Source organism: Convolutriloba macropyga, chromosome 10 (assembly GCF_964194025.1).
Source record: "Convolutriloba macropyga chromosome 10, txConMacr16.3, whole genome shotgun sequence".
Taxonomy (NCBI): Eukaryota; Metazoa; Xenacoelomorpha; order Acoela; family Convolutidae; genus Convolutriloba; species Convolutriloba macropyga.
In genome coordinates, this window is record NC_134477.1 from 50,838,150 (window position 1) to 50,844,796 (window position 6,647).

The window sequence follows — 6,647 nt, forward strand, 5'->3', positions numbered from 1 at the left end:
GAACTTCATTAACAAATCAAACCCCTGGGGGGTACATGCTGCAAATCCAGGTCTGTTCCTCACACATTATGTTCAATTTGAACCAATCAAATGTAAGCTGATCCACAATGTAGCGATGGGAGAAAAAGTAAATGCCTTTGTCGTTTGGGTTCAGGATAAACACAGCATCGCGTAAACCACCGTTAATTCTAAGAGGTCCACTTCCAAACCCAACTTTGGTTATTATGTTCACGCACAGGCTTTCGCTAAATTTTGACTGAAACAGAATATATAAACGGAAGAATAACAAACGTGTGGACACTGTATCAAATGCTAATAACAAACTAAAATCGTCCAATAGCATTCAGTGTACCTCGAAAATTGAATGCTTGTATATGAAAACTTTTCGTGAAAAATGAAAAATGTTTTTATAGAAAAAAAAACATTTTGAAGATTTATATATTAAAATGATTGCAGTATAAATAACGCTGCAAAAATTACAATCCTAGCAAACAAAAAGCAAAGAGATCTAACTAAAACACTTTAACAAGCGTTGATTTAACCCTGAAATTTCTATCGGAAAACTTTTTGCATGAAACGAAGATATTTGAATCCTTATATAGTAGAAATGATCAACTTTCTCATTCACAATGAAAACAAAACCTGTAGTTGTCAATCTTCGTAATACTTTCTCAAATGTCAAAACATTTGCATAAGAGCGCTGTCTGCACTGTCTTCATTATTGTTATGCTGCAACCTGACTTTGAGTTTTTTGCCTCTTTAATTTGAAAATTTTTTGTCAGAATTGATTTTTTTAAAAAGATTTTAAAAGTCCTCTCTCCCAGTCACTTCGAGGTCTTGTTGACAGTTCCTTCAATGAATTTCCTTTGAACTGTAGTTCAGGACTCGTCCTGCCAAGATTTTGGCTTACGCCGCATTTTCAATCAAAAATCTTACTTTAAAAAACATTTATTGCGAAGAAATAAGTTGAAGCTTTTCTATTAAAACAAAATAAAAAAACTACTTGTATTGGTTAATCTTACCACATGACAATATCAATCCAGCGACAAAATTTTTAGTCATTTCGATGAATCAAAACAGAAACATCGATGTTTTGCAGGATACAAGACAAATCAAACTTCATCTGAGTTTGTACTTAACCCACTCATTGTATGATATTTCATTTTAAAAAATTTTGTTATTTTTGTTGAGCTAATTCTCCACAAAATTAAATTCTTAATTTTGTTCAATTCGACATTTCCTAAAATGGTGTTGATCTTCAATTCCTTTTTTGCTCTTATTTTTAATTTCGGTTATTCAAGTTTTAATCAGGGTGTTTACAAGACTCAAAATATGTTCATAGATTCTAACTTTAGATCTTTAAGAATAACGCGATCAATTTCTATAACTAAATTTTTAGTAATTTCATGGTAAAAATTGTCCAATGTTTTATTGAAAAAAATTCCGATTTTGTCCCCGCAAAAAAACGATTTTTATAAGGACCGCAAAACCGCACTACAAGGTGCGGTCAACAAACCGTGAATTTCGGGAAACAACGCCCTCCAATGAACTGTTTGGGTAACGACAAGTGGCAGAACCACCTATCAGATGGGAGAAGTGGCAGATCCAACTTAACTGGTTAATATTAACCCGGAAAAACATCATTATGGAAATATTCCTAGCAACCAAGCCCTTAAAAATGAACCACCTCCAGGACCTAAAAACGAAAAACCAATAGAAAACCCAACAGAACACTGAACAAGAAGGAAAAAATGATAATAATCAACTGACTTTACAATGGCACTCTAAATGTAAGAAGATAATTGAAGCGGGATTTTTCTGTGGAGATTGTCCTCGGCTAATGTGCGATAAAAAATATGTTTCACTACTGTTCCTCAGTATGGGAACGGAGGGACGATCATTTCGTACGCAGAAAATTTTACATGACGTTGAAAACACAGCACGTTTGGAGTATGCTTGAACTAACTTTCATTCCTCCACAAAAATTAGTTTTCGGTCGCTTCATCTTCTTCTCTCGAAAACAAACTGAAGGTGAAACTTCGGAACATTTCTTCAGCATCCTATAAGATATGTATTGCATAAATATGTATTGTATCCTATTGATATGTATTGTATCCTATTGCATAAATTACAACAAAAGATGATTCTCACTACGAGATGTCAGACCATAACTATAAATCAAGGATTGAAAACAATAATTCGAGCCAAAATGCACCTGGGAACCTGAACAAACAATCAGCTAGAACTAAATCCGGTTGCGAATGACATTTTAGGTACATTAGGTACATGAAAACACCGATCAAATACTGTAAACAGAAACTTCAACAAGCACAAACAACTGTTGTTGCAGACGAATTCAAACTAAAAATCGTTCGAGAAACAACACATTAGGAATTAAAATAATAAAACCGTGTTTAGACACAGAAATTAATTTTAATGGCAACCAATGTCAAACAAATTACGAAAATTCCGCTGAAATTACAGCACTGATTAGTAAACCGGCATTTTAAACAACTATATGTTAAAATTACAAATTCGAAAAACTATCAAAGTCGCTCATCAAAATGGCCGAAAATTTTTTGCAACCAAAAATCAAACTGGAACCAAAAAAACTACTGAATGAAATCCATGAAAAAACTGTCAAGTTGTTTAGATTAATATTTTATTTCACCAATGCTCATTATACGTAAAAGAAGACTAATCAGCCGAAATTGCACTGGATTCAATAGGTATGAATAATTTGTTGCACAACACAAGTATCACATGCCAAACACAGATTCTGTCATTCAAACAATAAAAGCTCAAACGCCCCGCAAAAAACTGTTATTTCTCAATTATAGAGTTGCAGTATGCTTAAAGCCAACTCTTTCTTTTTGTACCGGGATAGGGCTCGTTATTGTTACTTCAACCTCATATGCGAATAGACGACAGGCACATAATGCTTTGAAACCAGATTTTTTTAACATATATGCCCGCCGATTTTCGAAAAGCTATCGATTTTACCCTTATCGCATCTGAAAACACTAACAGCTCTCAGCACAACTTTTCATTTGTAAGCAGTGGAAAAATCTAAATTCATCTTGAATTAGTAACAAAAAGCGCTTGAAAAAAGTAGATGACAAAAGTCGACGCAGAAGCCTGTTAAAATGTCTTTCTGCGTATCACGAAAACAAAATTGGTACGCCACAAAGTTACCCAAACTGCATTATACCCATTTACAACTAAAACCGATGCAATCCAGCTTCCAAAAGCTCGAACAGATCTCAGAAAAATGAGTTAATTCATGAGATCTGTTCACCACTTTGGAAAGCTTTTGCTCCTAAATTTCTTTACAGTTGAAATCAGTTGAAACTACTACTAAAAAACACAAAATTGATTTTCACTGACAATCCCAAAACATTCAAAACATAAGAGAGAAAAAAGCGCAAACAAACTAAAATAAACATGACAACCCTGAGTTAGAGACCCGAACAAAATGCGATGCTTCAAGAAGAGATCCTTGAGCAACAATTTACTTCTGTGAGCCGTTTGCGAAAATAGTTTAAACAAAATCTAATTGTAGTCGACTTTCAAAAAAAGGGCTGGTAAATTGTTCCGTTCAAATTTTCGATCGATCAAATACCAACCTCAAAAATAGGTTTTTTAGGTAAATTTTTGCGCGACCCCCAACAAAAAGTGGTATAGATATCTTTATACGATGAGCAACTCATAGTTCCAGAAACAGAATCGATTGAACAATTTGCAAAGAAAATTTTTGTAAGAGTGCATAATTAAATCGACATCGCGGAGCCAATTGAAGGTAATTTGAAAAATTTAAAAAATGCAATAGAAAATGTTATTGAAAACGATAAATTCGCGCCACGAAATCTGGATTATTCTGCTAGCTGTAAATGACATCGTTACCTGCAAATTCAAAACCAGTCACTACTTCTCGTGAAAGCGAAAAATTAAATCAATTTTGGGGAGCCAAATGAAGCTATTTTAGGGGCCGTAAACTAAACAATAGAAAATTTTATTGAAAACGATAAAATCGGGACACAAAATCCGAATAATTCTATTACCTGTAAATGACATTATTATTTGCAATCTAAATATCTGTCACTATAATTCTAACATTCCAGAACCAAATAAAAACAAATCAAATACGTTTTCTGCCACAATGGACTTTGCAAATTTGTTTGTTTTTCCGAGGTCCAATTTTCAACAACTGCTAGGAAATTTGAAACTGTTTCAATTATATCAATTTCCGAGAAAAAACCCTGTTCAATCTACAGCAATCGATTGTCTCCCAAGATCATTTTGCGGCAAAAACCTTTTCTGCCCAACCATTAAGAACCCCGTCTATTCCCGGGACGGACGCAACTTCTACGACGAATTCTTCATCGTTGAGCATGTACCTCTACACGGACACATTCTTTTTTGCCCTCTCTAAAATCTCCTCCAAAACATTTATAGCCATAAAAAAGTGTACTGCCTAATGACAGGTACACGCATGGTGGCCCTATATGCATCGGGATTCTGAAGCCAAAAACCTCAAAATATATCCCTTGCGTCATGATCAGTAAAAAGTAAAAAAATATTTTACTCGTTCTTAAAATTGTACACCAGTTTTGTTATAAAAAATTTATATTTGGAAATTCAAATTGATTTTGAATGACCAAAATACATTGAAAAGATCATGGAGTGTATTTTTTGGTATGCATTGTTCGTTTTTCCATACTTCCAACAGCTGAAACAATTGATAGAGCAAACGCACGCAATTTTTTTAATTTCCATCAAAACTATGTTGCAATGAATGGCATTCCTCGTTCAAGTAGACTTGATCAATCAAATAGTCAAATCAACAAGTTAATTGAAGCTACGGTACGCAATCATTAATTGAAGCTGCGGTACACAAAATCAATTTCGATTATAATCCAACTGCACACAAGTAGACACCAGCTATGCAAACGATAACTCCTTCTCCATTTGAACCACATTTCGGAAATAAGCTACTATAAACCTTAATAATATAACCACTGATCCGAATCCGAAAATTTTAAAATGTGTGCGAAATTGAAAAAAATTTATATTTTGAACTTGGAACAGTGAGGTGAAGCGAACTCCATCCTGAGAACAGATTGGAGAAAGGGAAGTTGAGACCTTAAGTTGAGAAATAAAAGACAAGCCTCTCACACAAGATGCCGTGAAAAAAAGAGTAATGACCCTGATTAAAAAACTCTTTTTATCCCGGACGATTTAATTGACATGCTTATCCTTTGTACGGAGGCTTCTTTGACCCTCAAATTGGCCATAAAAAACCAAAAAAAATCAACAATGAAAGAAAAACCTGGATGGGCTATACGGGGTGTTGGCACCCGGATCCTCAGTCACTAAGACTTACGACTGCAAATCCCTGATAAAAGGGCCAGGTAAAGCTGAAGTTAAGAACAGGAATTCAGGCCTGTGAACAAAAGCGGACTGTCAAAAAATTTTGGTGCAATATGCAGCTTGAAGTCCAACCGATATCAGGCAAAATATCTAAAGACCTATTCAATAAAGACGCTTTTTATGCTCGAACAAAAATAGAGGGAGGCAAAAAAATCAGGCACACGAAAATTAACCATGATACAAGTTTTTTTCTAATCTATTCAGTTTAGGCTTTTGAGAGTTAGAATGCCAACAAAGCAGTAAAAACTGCCTCCAGTTGTTCGGCAGATATCAACAACAGACACAATTATCTATCTCGCCCTGCTTGCGATACCCAACCCTCGATAGCAACCAGGAACGTTTACCAAACAGCCACTACAACAGCTTCACAGAGCAAATCAAAAAGACACAGCAATTTCAATTCCTTTGCCCAGTCAGATGAATCTTTGGAATCAACGCAGACTTTCGGCCTTCGGTGTTTTCCAAACAAGCTTCTTCAGCACAATTGCTGAGAAAGCAAAAAAGACAAGTTGCTAGAGAAGACCTTAATTCGTTTTTGAAGTGAGCGCACAACCAAATGGAACCGGCCCAAACACAAATTTCCAAAAAAGAGACCTGTTCACCTAACCTGTCCTACCCAGTGTAATACTGTGTTTCCCCTAATAATGAATGAACGGATATGGCTGCTAGAGGGGCGAAAAGTACCCCAGACACCTATAACGATTAAAGAAAAACAAAATTAAAAATTTAAAAATTCTGGAAATTAGCTCTAAAAAAACAAAATTGTTAACATGAAACTTTTCTCTACATCAAAATTTGGAGCCGATATATCAGAAAAATGAAATCGCAAATTTAGCAACATATTTGCTGATTGTGAAATTTTATATATATATATATATATATATATATATATAAATATATATATATATATATATATATATATATATATATTTGGATCGTTTCCGTTTGTGCCCCCCAGTACGTTATACTCATCCCAGTGACAGAGCACGTGTCATTACATAGTAAATCATTATGTAAAAATATTGCACGTGCGTCTGGGTTTGCAAATAATATGCACCCACTAAGCTGGGGGGCAAAAACAGAAAGATCCATATATTTATATAAATACATATTATATATATATATATATATATACATATATATATATATATATATATATATATTAGATACTATAGCCATCAAATATGTTACTAATTTTCTTACTTAAACTTTTTGAT